At 44.2% G+C, this 13,725-nt stretch overlaps 1 non-coding gene across 1 annotated transcript; it reads left to right on the top strand.

Annotated features, from left to right (window-relative positions):
• Positions 1–7,768: 7,768 nt before the first annotated feature.
• Positions 7,769–7,842, top strand: trnai-aau (transfer RNA isoleucine (anticodon AAU)). Its single transcript has one exon. It is a non-coding gene; the product is annotated as a tRNA-Ile (tRNA).
• Positions 7,843–13,725: the final 5,883 nt, after the last annotated feature.

Here is a 13,725-nt window from a genome sequence, read left to right as displayed (position 1 = left end):
CCAGCACCTTTAGTGTTATCTGCAAGCTTACTAACTCATTCACCCTATGCCTGCTTCTTAGTCATTTACGAAAATGACAAACAACAGTGATCCCAAAGCAGATCGTTGTGCCACACCACTCCTTACCGGATTCCAGGGTGAATATTTTCATTAGCCACCACTTGCTGCCTTCTCACAGAAAGCCAGTTTCTAATCTAAACAGCGAAATCATCGTCAATACCATGCCTCTGCATTTTCTCCAACAGCCTAACATGTGGCTTCTTATCAAAGGTTTTGCAGACGTCACGTACACCACGTCAAGTGCCCTACCCTCATCCAGATGCTTGGTCACCTTCTCGAAAAACTCACGAAACCATGTGGACCCTCTGAAATCAAGTTGTTGCTGGCTGAATGATTATACATCCTGTCTCTTATACTCAGTTCCATATTCTTTCCTACAAGAAAGGTAAGGCTCACTGGTTCAAGATTACTTTGGTCATCTGTATTACCCTTCTTCAACAAGGCAACTACTTTTGCTATTCTCCAATCTTCGAGTGCTGTAGACAATATCGAAAATAAAGATCAAAGGCAAAGGCTCTGCAATCTGCCCCCGGCTTCCCAGGAAATCCTTGGATAGATCCCAGTTCACCCAGGGGACTTACTTATTTTCGCCCCTTCCAGAATTTTTAACAAGTCCTCCTCGTAAACCGCATTGTAAACCATCCAGTCTAGTAGCCTGTATCTCAGATTCTCCTCGACACCGTTGTCTTAAACCAATATGAATACTAACGATAAATATTCGTTAGCGCCTTCCTACCTCCTCTGACTCCACACAAAATTCATCACTCCTATTTTTGACTAGTCCTCATCTTCCTCTCGTCGTTCTTTGGTTCCTGATATACACATAGAATTCCGTAGGGTTTTCTAAGATTCTATCCGCAAGCGACTTCTCATGTCCTCTCCTGTCTCTTCTGGACTCTCTGTACAGGTTGTTCCTAACTAACTTGTAACTCTCAATCGCCCTCACTGAGCCTTCAAGTCAAATCCTAACATAAGCCTCCTACTTTCTCTTGACATGAGCTTTAAGTTCTTTAGAAAACCACGGCTGCTTCGCTCGACAACTTCCTTCATAACTGACAGGTACATACTCATCAAGTACATGCGATATCTGTTCCTTTAACAAGCTCCACATTTCAATTGTGCTCATACCAACCGTTTCCTTTCACATCTAGTGCAAACTAAATCTTGACAAATGTCATCCTAATTGCCTTTCCCTCGGATATAACTCTTTCCCTGCAGTACATAACTATCCCTTTCTATTGGTTAAGTTAACATACCGAACTGTGTTCACGATGACTCAATTGCTCACCTACCTTCACATCTAACACCAGGCCAATTACACAGTAACAAATCCAATGTGGCCAGGAAAAATAGTGAGAGAGCGTTCAGCCTGTAAACGTTTGCACCTTTTCCATTTTCAAATGTAGGATGTAGCATGCTTTCTGAAGCAGTCATCTTAGCAGCTGATCTGTCGCTGACAAACACTGCAGGAAGGAGTGATAACTTGCTACATATGCTGTCAAACGAGGATTGCATAAGCAACATGAGTCATTGAGGAAAACGTGCAGTTGAGTTCTGTGCTGTTGCTGACTCTAAAGCAAGTGCGTCCTTCGAGAGCAGAAAGAATCCCACTGCTAGATTACAATTCAAATGCATTTGGCGTAAGGTTCTCAGCAGTTTATCAGCAGCACATAACCCTGACTCCAAAGGTCTGTGAGTTTCCAGAAGCACAGTGAGCGATCGTTGAAGGTACGTTTCTCCAGACGATATTTGGCAACATGACAAAGTGCAGCTGAGCTGGTGGCATTGCGATTGAACTTGCATGCGTCCGGACATTGCGCTTAATTTTGGATATTAGAGCAAATGGTTAGCTCGAGTGTGCGCGTTCGGAAAAGTCAATGCTTTTTTTTGTTGAAAAGTTTTGCAACGAAAGGAAATACCTCAGAAGAGCGTGCGATCGATATCAAATCAGAAAATGAATAGCCACCATGATTCTGAGAAAGGGCAATGTAGGAATTTGCCTTGAGTTGGTAGCTCTGTTGATCAGTTAGCTCAGCCGGTTAGAGCGTGGCGTTAATAACACCAAGGTCGTGCGTTCAGTGGCCATGGGAAGCGCTCGTGTCGTTATCTACCCTGTGCCCAGGTTCGTCCCGGTTTTTGATTTCAACCCTGGCAAGAACCTGTCACATGATCGATTCAGATGTGTATTCGTTCGAAAGCCGATCATCGCTGTCTTAGAACGGCAACTCGTTGGTCCCATGCCGGATCTCAGCTGCGTTGCTGTATTTCTAAACAAAGTGAACCACGAAATCACCAAGCCGAAAGCCTCGCCAGCGCAATAAAACATTTGACAGGGATAGACGCACAACTCGATCGCCTTACCCTTGATGACTCTTGGATGATGTCTGCAGCAAATCAATCAATCTCAATTGATTTCACAACGAAATGCAAAACATGAAATATATGCAGTATTCAGTCGACCTGGCACAATCTCGGAGGAGAACCAGAGTTCAGGCTTCAATTCAAATCAAAGATACGTTCATCTTATTTTCCTGGATCTCTGTTACTACTTTTTACACGACTTTCAGAGGGAATTCATTCGCTTGTTCACCTCTTATGCATCGACACTGGAGTTATCATGTCCCCAGCAATATCATAGAGCCATTAATAGAAGCAAATTACTGCAGATGCTGGAATCTGAAACCAAAAGAGAAAATGCTGGAAAATCTAAGCAGATCTGGCACCATGGGCAAGTAGAGAAAAGAGCTGACGTTTCGAGTATAACTGACCCTTTGTTAAAGATTTTTTTTAAAAATGGGGAGGATTAGGGAGCTATTTACACCATGCTGAGAGAAGGTGAGTCAGGTCTCCAGATGCAAAGGTGATAATGACAGAGCACGGAGAGATTTAAGGGAGATTAGGAGCTGCGAATGACCAAGGCTGAAGCCAGTGCTATGTGACAAAATATGTGGGGGATGTGTGAAGCAGACTAAATGGAAAACAGGGGAGAAGCGTAACAAAGCGGGAAGAGGAGAGGGAAAACGTATTGAAAGAGTGGGAAGCGACAGAAAGAGAGACAATCAAGAAAGAAGAGGTACAGAACAGTGAAAAAACACAAACGAAAAAGGTAATTAATATAATTGAAAATAAAATTATCTGATGTTGTTGGAATTTAACAATTTCGGCAATTTTACTTCATTATTTTATTCATTTTTTTTATCATTTTACCAGCAATATCATAGACCCAACAAATATGGACAACACTGAAAACACAGTTTATGATCGATTTCGTCCATTCCGAACAGATATCCTCACCTGATCCAGCCGCGATTGCATGCACTGACCCATGTCTCTCTAAAGCTTTACTATTCAAATACACGTCCAAATTCGTTAAAACTATTGGAATTGTACCAATCATCACCAGCTTGTCTGGCAACTTATTGCAGACACGCACCATCCTATGCGTGAAGCCGTTGCTCCTCATTGCCTTTCGAATTCTCACTCGCCCACAATAGATGTATACCCTCTCGTTCTGCACTGCCCCAACTGAGGGAAAGGAACTTATCTACTTACCTGATTCATGTCCCTCATGATTGAAAAACCTCCATAAGATCTGCTCCCAGCCTCTGACGCGCCAGGCAAAATAGTGAGACAGCGTTCAGCCTGTAAACGTTTGCACCTTTTCCATTTTCAAATGTAGGATGTAGCATGCTGTCTGAAGCAGTCATCTTAGCAGCTGATCTGTCGCTGACAAACGGTGCAGGAAGGAGTGATAACTTGCTAAATATGCTGTCAAACGAAGGTTGCATAAGCAACATGAGTCATTGAGGAAAACGTGCAATTGAGTTCTGCTCTGTTGCTGACTCGAAAGCAACTGCGTTTTTCTGGTTCTGTTCGCCGAACTGAAAGTTTTTGCTGCAAACGTTTCGTTCCCTGGCTCGGGAACATCATCAGAGCTGTTGGAGCCTCGTGTGAAGCGCTGCTTTGATGTTTCTTCCGGTATTTATATTGTTTTGTTCTTGCCACTTCCGGATGTCAGTTTCAGCTGCAGTGATTTGTATATGGGGTCCCGGTCGATGTGTCTGTTGATGGATGTTCTTGCCGCTTCCGGTTGTCAGTTTCAGCTGTAGTGGTTTGTATATGGGGTCCAGGTCCATGTGTCTGTTGATGGAGTTAGGGGATGAATGCCATGCTTCTACGAATTCTCTGGCTGTTCTCTGTCTGGCTTATCCTATGATAGTGGTGTTTTCCCAGTCAAATTCATGTCCCTGGTTGTCTGAGTGTATGGCTTTAGGGATAGCTGGTCGTGTCGTTTTGTGGCTAGCTGATGTTCATGGATGCGGATTGTTAGCTGTCTTCCTGTTTGTCCTATATAGTGTTTCGTGCAGTCCTTGCATGGTATTTTGTAAACTACGTTAGTTTGGCTCATGCTGGGTATTGGGTCCTTTGTTCTAGTGAGTTGTTGTCTGAGCGTGGATGTTGGCTTGTGTGCTGTTATGAGTCCTAAGGGTCGCAGTAGTCTGGCTGTCAGTTCTGAGACGCTCCTGACGTATGGCGGAGTGGCTAGTCCTCTTGGTTGTGGCATGTCCTCGTTCCGTGGTCTATCTCTTAGGCATCTGGTGATAAAGTTTCGTGGGTATCCGTTTTTGGCGAATACCTAGTATAGATGTTCCTCTTCCTCTTTTCGCAGTTCTGGTGTACTGCAGTGTGTTGTCGCTCTTTTGAATAGTGTCCTGATGCAGCTTCGTTTGTGTGTGTTGAGGTGGTTACTTTCATAGTTTAAGACTTGGGCTGTGTGTGTTGGTTTCCTGTGCACCCTTGTGGTGAATTCTCCGTTGGGTGTTCTCTCTATTAACACGTCTAGGAATGGGAGTTAGCTATCCTTTTCCTCTTCTCGTGTGAATTGGATTCCTGTGAGTGTGGCGTTGATGATTCTGTGTGTTTTTTCTATATCTGTGTTTTTGATGATTACAAAGGTGTCATCAACATATCTGATCCAAAGTTTGGGTTGGATTTGTGGTAGGGCTGTATGCTCTAACCTATGCGTAACTGCCTCTGCTATGAGTCCCGAGATTGGTGATCCCATGGGTGTTCCGTTGATTTGTTCGTATATCTGATTGTTGAATGTAAAGTGTGTGGTGAGGCACAGGTCCAGTAGTTTAAGTATGCCGTCCTTGTTGAGAGGTTCGGCCTCCTGTGTTCTGTTATGTATGTCCAGTAGGTTGGCTATTGTTTCTCTGACTAGGGTTTTGTCAATTGAAGTGAACAGTGCCGTCACGTCGAATGATACCATAGTTTCTTCTTTGTCTATGTGTGTATTCCTGATGATGTCCAAGAATTCCAGTGTTGATTGTATGGAGTGTTTGGATCCGCTGACTAGGTGTTTCCCTAGCCAGGGAACGAAACGTTTGCAGCAAAAACTTTCAGCTCGGCGAACAGAACCACAACAACGGATACCCGAGCTACAAATCTTCAATCAAACTTTAAACAACTGCGTTCTTCGGGAGCAGAAAGAATCCCACTGCTAGATTACAATTCAAATGCACTTGGCATAAGGTTCTCAGCAGTTTATCAGCAGCATATAACCCTAACTCCAAAGGTCTGTGAGTTTGCAGAAGCACAGTGAGCGATCATTGAAGGTACGTTTCTCCAGACGATGTTTGGCAACATGACAAAGTGCAGCTGAGCTGGTGGCATTGCGATTGAAATTGCATGCGTCCGGACATTGCGCTTAATTTTGGATATCAGAGCAAATGGTTAGCTCGAGTGTGCGCGTTCGCAAAAGTCAATGCGTTTTTTGTTGAAAAGTTTTGCAACGAAAAGAAATACCTCGGACGAGCGTGCGATTGATATCAAATCAGAAAATGAATAGCCGCCGTGATTGTGAGAACGGGCAATGTAGGCATTTGCTTTCGCGAGGTAGCTGCGTTGGTCGGTTATCTCAGCCGGTTATTCTTATTTTCCTGGATCTCTGTTACTACTTATCACGCGATATCCAGGGGGAATTCTTTCGCTTGTTCACCTCTTATGCGTCGACACTGGAGTTATCATGTGCCCAGCAATATCATAGAGCCATTAATAGAAGCAAATTACTGCAGATGCTGGAATCTGAAACCAAAAGAGAAAATGCTGGAAAATCTAAGCAGATCTGGCACCATCTGCAAGGAGAGAAAAGAGCTAACGTTTCGAGTATAACTGACCCTTTGTTAAAGATAAATAAAAAAAGGAATGGGGAGAATTAGGGAGCTATTTGCACCATGCTGAGAGAAGGTGAGTCAGGTCTCCAGATGCAAAGGTGATAATGACAGAGCACGGAGAGATTTAAGGGAGATGAGGAGCTGCGAATGACCAAGGCTGAAGCCAGTGCTATGTGACAAAATATGTGGGGGATGTGTGAAGCAGACTAAATGGAAAACAGGGGAGATGCGTAGCAAAGCGGGAAGAGGAGAGGAGAAACGTATTGAAAGAGTGGGAAGCGACAGAAAGAGAGACAATCAAGAAAGAAGAGGTACAGAACAGTGGAAAAACACAAATAAAAAATTTAATTAAAATAATTGAAAATAAAATTATCTGAAGTTGTTGGAATTTAACAACTTCGACAATTTTACTTCATTATTTTATTCATCTTTTTTATCATTTTAGCTGCAATATCATAGAGCCAGGAGATATGGACAGCACTGAAAACACAGTTTTTGATCGAACTCGTCCAGTCCGAACATATATCCTCAACTGATCCAGCCGCGATTGCATGCACTTGACCCATGTCTCTCTAAAGCCTTCCTATTCAAATACATGTCAAAATTCCTTAAAAGTATTGGAATTGTACCAGTCATCACCAGCTTGTCTGGCAACTTATTGCAGACACGCACCATCCTCTGCATGAAGCCGTTGCTCCTCATTGACTTTCGAATTCTCACTCGCCCACAACAGATGTATACCCTCTCGTTCTGCACTGCCCCAACTGAGGGAAAGGAACTTATCTACTTACCCGATTCATGTCCCTCATGATTGAAAAACCTCCATAAGATCAGCTCCCAGCCTTTGACGCGCCAGGCAAAATAGTGAGACAGCGTTCAGCCTGTAAACGTTTGCACCTTTTCCATTTTCAAATGTAGGATGTAGCATGCTGTCTGAAGCAGTCATCTTAGCAGCTGATCTGTCGCTGACAAACGGTGCAGGAAGGCGTGATAACTTGCTAAATATGCTGTCAAACGAAGGTTGCATAAGCAACATGAGTCATTGAGGAAAACGTGCAATTGAGTTCTGCGCTGTTGCTGACTCTAAAGCAACTGCGTCCTTCGGGAGCAGAAAGAATCCCACTGCTAGATTACAATTCAAATGCACTTGGCATAAGGTTCTCAGCAGTTTTTCAGCAGCGTATAGCCCTAACTCCAAAGGTCTGTGAGTTTACAGAAGCACAGTGAGCGATCGTTGAAGGTACGTTTCTCCAGACGATGTTTGGCAACATGACAAAGTGCAGCTGAGCTGGTGGCATTGCGATTGAAATTGCATGCGTCCGGACATTGCGCTTAATTTTGGATATTAGAGCAAGTGGATAGCTCGAGTGTGCGCGTTCGGAAAAGTCAATGCTTTTTTTTGTTGAAAAGTTTTGCAAAGAAAGAAAATACCTCGGACGAGCGTGCGATCGATATCAAATCAGAAAATGAATAGCCGCCGTGATTGTGAGCACGGGCAATGTAGGCATTTGCTTTCGCAGTGCAGCTGGGTTGGTCGGTTAGCTCAGCCGGTTAGAGCGTGGTGCTAATAACGTCAAAGCTGTGGGTTCAATCCCCACACTGGCCATTTGAAGCGCTCGCGTCGTTAGCTACGGGGCGCCAAGGTCAGTCGCGGCTTCTAATTTCACCGCCTGCAAGAACTTGTCACATGATCGATTCCGATGTGTGTTCATTCGAAAGCTGACTGCCGCTGTCTTGGCAACTCGTTGGTCCCATGCCGGATCTCAGCTGCGTTGCTGTATTTCCAAAAGAAGTGAACCACGAAATCACCAAGCAGAAAGCCTCGCCAGCGCAATTAAACATTTGACAGGGATAGACGCACAAGTCGATCGCCGTACCCTTGATGTCTCTTGGATGTTGTCTGCAGCCAATCAATCAGTCTCAATTGTTTTCACAAAGAAATGCAAAACATGAAATATATGCAGTATTAAGTCGACCTGTCACGGTCTCGGTGGAGAACCAGAGTTCAGGCTTCAATTCAAATCAAAGATTCGTTCTTCTTATTTTCCTGGATCTCTGTTACTACTTTTCACGCGACTTCCAGATGGAATCCATTCGCTTGTTCACCACTTATGCATCGACACTGGAGTTATCATGTCCCCAGCAATATCATAGAGCCATTAATAGAAGCAAATTGCTGCAGATGCTGGAATCTGAAACCAAAACAGAAAATGCTGGAAAATCTTAGCAGATCTGGCACCATCTGCAAGGAGAGAAAAGAGCTAACGTTTCGAGTATAACTGACCCTTTGTTAAAGATAAATAAAAAACGAATGGGGAGAAATAGGGAGCTATTTACACCACGCTGAGAGAAGGTGAGTCAGGTCTCCAGATGCAAAGGTGATAATGACAGAGCACGGAGAGATTAAACGGAGATTAAGAGCTGCGAATGACCAAGGCTGAAGCCAGTGCTATGTGACAAAATATGTGACAAAACAGTGAACAAACACAAATAATAAAGGTAATTAAAATAATTGAATACAAAATTTTCTGAAGTTGTTGGAATTTAACAACTTCACTTCATTATATTATTCATCTTTTTTATCATTGTACCTGAAGTATCATAGAGCCAACAGATATGGCTGCAATTGACGAACAAAGCACTTTCTGCCCAGTTTCGAACTGGGGAACCTTTCGCGAGTAAGGCGAACGTGATGACCACTACACTACAGAAACCAGCCTCCGCCAGCCGCGCTGCGGCTCTGTGGCACCCAGCACTGAAAGGTGAAGACATTCTCCGTTTCACCTTTCATTTTCCAACAGCTCGTTGTTATCCAGGGTAATTGACATCTTGAAAACACTGCAGAAACGCATGACTTCCTTACTTTTGCTCCGACTGACCATACGTCGTGAAATTTTCCCAGATCCTCAGTTGAGGATCCTCCATGGTCCCACTCCGACTCGCACAGCTGCTGGGATGTGCACGGCTGCAATGTCAATTTCGCAGTAGGTAATGAAAGCCAATCAATCAGGACAAAAATCAATAGTGTGCTGAGTCTATCTTCTCAGACTCTTTACACCCACAAATGTATCTGTGACTGCGTGAGAACATATGTTCGGTTATGATTTGGTCAAATCACCATGAGCTGCTTGACATTACTTCAATTTCGATTCTTGCTTTGCTAAATGATTTCACCCATTGCTCGAAACAGGACAACTTTCACGTTGACACGGAACACGAAACACACCGGACTACAGGGAAAATGCACAAAGCTGAGCAGGCCGTGTTCCACATCATACCGTGCAGCATCGTTTCAGTCACTGTGTCTGTTCGAGATGCCACTTTCCTTGCCTTTTACCTTAACCGTGCAATTTGCTGCAGAGATGTTCACACCTGGACATGTGCCACATGGATATCAACTGAGTTGGAAACCTGTGTGGGAATCGACAAGGAGCGACTCAATAAATCTTGCTAAACTCCATGGTGCTTATCAGAAATGCAGTTTCTGTCCAAGTCAATCGAAAAGGCAGTTTCTGAAGATCGTAACAGAAGTTACTGCTCACCCCACCCCCACTCCGGAAGAGGTGATAACTGCCCTTGAGTGCTTTTTGTTCTCGATGTGATGAGCTCTCACGCCTGAGTCACCTTCACGTCTCTTGTCGCTGAGTGACTCACAAAGAAGGAGTTTCACCAGAGCTGCAACTGCCTCACTTTCCCACTCGCTCTCCCCGTTAACATTTTCCTGCTCGTCAGTGATTTAATGAAAACCAAAAGGATGGGATGTCATTCTGTAGCCTCTCTGCCGATTCCTCCGTTTCAGTACCAACACGGCTTACATCTCGGGGCTCACCTTAATACTAGCGACGTTATGAAAGCACAAGTCCAAATGTTCCTCTGAGAGTGCAATTTCTTTCATTGCTGTTCCTGACTGAATGAGTCACTAACGAGCGAACTGATCTTAACCATAATTCAGCACCTCTGCTGCCAATTCTCGCACGTTCAATAACGACAGACAGCTTCCAAATGAGGTCTTTCAGATACGACTTTGGGCTACATTTGACAGACAGACTAGTTCAGGAATCTGTGGTGTACTGTGACACCAGCGCGTCAGCTTCTTCCTTGTCTTTGAACCGGCCCGCCTGCACAAGGAATGCAAACGTGGTACTGCTTTTGGTGAAAGATTCAGAACACGGTAACTACACTCTGAAGCAGAATGCCATATGATCAGACCCGGGCTGGAGAAAAACTTTACAATGCTTTGCAAACTAATTTAATGGAATTGCATCACATTTCACAAAGAGAGCAGATTTGTTCGAGCATTTTCGAAGGCAGGTTTGCAGATGGGAGAGTGAGCAAGAAAGCTCCGTTCTTGTCCGTGTAAAAGGCTACAAATGAAGAGTAAAGCAGTTTTTGCCCAGTTTCGAACTGCGGACTTTTCGCGCGTGAGGCGAACGTGATGACCACTACACTACAGAAACTGGCCCCAGCCGGGCCCTTTGCGGCTCTGTGGCATCCAGCACTGAAAGTTGAAGCCATTCTACGTTTCACCTTTCTTTTTCCAATAGCTCGTTTTTATCCAGGGTAATTGACATCTTGAGTAAGTAAAAAAAATAGAAGTGAAATCAGTGACAAAATATAGACAAGGATGTCGTCAATGTTTGGACTGTAGAGTGAAGTGGATTAGGCTGGGACAACTTTCCCGGCAGCATAACAGCTGCGACATGATTTTATGGAATGGATTTCAACTGAGTATTTACGTGTTTTACCCAAGCTAGGGTGAGTTGTAAACTCGAGAGCATGGGTTTAAGTTGAGAGGTCTGAAATTGACGAAGGACCCCGAGGCACATTTCCCACACACAAGGTTATGGGTGTATGGAATGAGCTAGCAGAGGGAGTGGAGGAGGCTATTGCACTCACAAAATTGCAATGGTAATCGGATGAGTTTCTGGATATGATGGGTTTAGAGGGATTGAGGCCAAATGCTGTAGAACGGGACTTGTTTAATTTTGGTTATGTGGTGAGCATGGATGAGATACACCGAAGTATCTGTTTTCACGCGGTGTATCCCAATAACCTTGTGTTGCTTACACCGGTTTTAAAGGATTACTTTTCAGTGGAGCTTGCCGTCGCAGTCTGTGGCACAATCATTTAGTCTGTTCGACTGCTCACGGGAAAGGTAGTATTGTGAAACACTGCAGAAACGAACGACTTCCTTACTTTTGATCCGACTGATCATACTTCGTCAAATTTTCCCAGATCCTCAGTTGAGGATCATCCATGGTCCCTCTCCGACTCGCACAGCTGCTGGGATGTGCCCGGCTACAATGTTAATTTCGCAGCAGATAATGAAAGCCCATCAATACGGAAAAAAAACAATAGTAAGCTGAGACTATCTTCTCAGACTCTTGTCAGCGACAAATATATCTGTGACTGCGTGAGAATATATGTTCGGTTATGATTTGGTCAAATCACCATGAGCTGCTTGACATTACTTCAATTTCGATTCTTGCTTTGATGAATGATTTCACCCATTGCTCGAAACAGGACAACGTTCACGTTTACACGGAACACCAAACACACCGGACTACAGGGAAAATGCACAAAGCTGAGCAGGCCGTGTTCCACATCATACCGTGCAGCATCGTTTCAGTCACTGTGTCTGTTCGAGATGCCACTTTCCTTGCCTTTTACCTTAACCGTGCAATTTACTGCAGAGATGTTCACACCTGGACATGAGCCACATGGATATCAACTGAGTTGGAAACCTGTGTGGGAATCGACAAGAAGCGAATCAATAAATTTTGCTAAACTCCATGGTGCTTATTAGAAATGCAGTTTCTGTCCAAGTCACTCGAAAAGGCAGTTTCTGAACATAGTAATAGAAGTTACTGCTCACCCCACCCCAACTCCGACAGACGTGCTAACTGCCCTTGAGTGCTTTTTGTTCTCGATGTGAAGAGCTCTCACGCATGAATCACCTTCACGTCTCTTGTTGCTGAGTGACTCACAAAGAAGGAATTTCACCAGAGCTGCAACTGCCTCACTTTCCCACTCGCTCTCCCCGTTTACATTTTCCTGCTCGTCAGTGATTTAAAGAAAACCAAAAGGATGCGATGTCATTCTGTAGCCTCTCTGTCGATTCCTCCGTTTCAGTTCCAACACGGCTTAGATCTCGGGACGCACCTTAATACTAGCGACGTTATGAAAACACAAGTCCAAATGTTCCTCTGAGAGTGTAATTTCTTTCATTGCTGGTGCTGATTGAATGAGAAACTAACGAGCGAACTGATCCAAACCATGATTCAGCACCTCTGCTGCCAATTCTCGCACTTTGAATAACGACAGACAGCTTCCAAATGAGGTCTTTCAGATACGACTTTGGGCTACATTTGACAGACAGACTAGTTCAGGAATCCGTGGTGTACTGTGACACCAGCGCGTCAGCTTGTTCCCTGTCTTTGAACCGGCCCGCCTGCGCAAGGAATGCAAACGCGGTACTGCTTTTGGTGGAAGATTCAGAACGCGGTAACTACACTCTGAATCAGAATGTCATATGATCAGACCCGGGTTGGAGAAAAACTTTACAATGCTTTGCAAACTGATTTAATGGAATTGCATCACATTTCACAAAGAGAGCAGATTTGTTCGAGCATTTTCGAAGGCAGGTTTGCAGATGGGAAAGCAAGAAAGAAAGCTCCGTTCTTGTCCGTGTAAAAGGCTACAAATGAAGAGTAAAGCAGTCTCTGCCCAGTTTCGAACTGGGGACCTTTCGTGGGTGAGGCGAACGTGATGATCACGACACCACAGAAACAAGCCGCGGCCGCCCGTCCAGCGGCTCAGTGGTGTCCAGCACTGAAAGTTGAAGCCATTCTTCGTTTTATCGTTCAGTTTCCAACAGCTCGTTGTTGTCCAGCGTAATTGACATTTTGAAAACTTTAAAAAAAGACACGAGAAATTGATGACAAAATAATGACAAGGATGTCGTTAATGCTTGGACCGTTGGGCGAGGTGGAATAGGCTAGGACAATGAACAAAAATCTTCAAGAGCTCGATAGGACAGATCCAGTAAGGATGGATGTGCTCCTAGGCTGGTGTGCCTGGAATAAAATAAACAGTAACTATGGTATCTTTACCCAGCATCCCCTTTAGCTGCATCAATGTTGAAGATTTATTTGCTGCTGTAATTCCACTCTCTCGATCACTCCCATTTTTCACTGCTGTAATGTTTATGACTGCAAATGTATAAGATTTAATTTAATCCATCCCAAAACCTCTCTGTGCCTGTGTCTCACTTGCGTTCACCGAGATGCTCATTCAATCTGACCTCTTTGCAAACCCTGCTCTGATATTTCCTTAGTGGGCTCAGAATTAATTATTCACAGAATTGTTACTGCACAAAAGGAGGCTGATTGGCTGATCAGCTCTCCAAAGGATCACCTCACTGAATGCCATTCTTCTCCCTTTACCCCATAAACCTTCCCATTCGTCCTCTTCCAATAACACAGGCGAG

This window comes from Hemiscyllium ocellatum, unplaced genomic scaffold (assembly GCF_020745735.1).
Source record: "Hemiscyllium ocellatum isolate sHemOce1 unplaced genomic scaffold, sHemOce1.pat.X.cur. scaffold_415_pat_ctg1, whole genome shotgun sequence".
NCBI classification, from domain to species: domain Eukaryota; kingdom Metazoa; phylum Chordata; class Chondrichthyes; order Orectolobiformes; family Hemiscylliidae; genus Hemiscyllium; species Hemiscyllium ocellatum.
The sequence above is the reverse complement of the archived record's forward strand: the minus strand, read 5'-3'. Positions and strand labels throughout refer to the sequence as shown.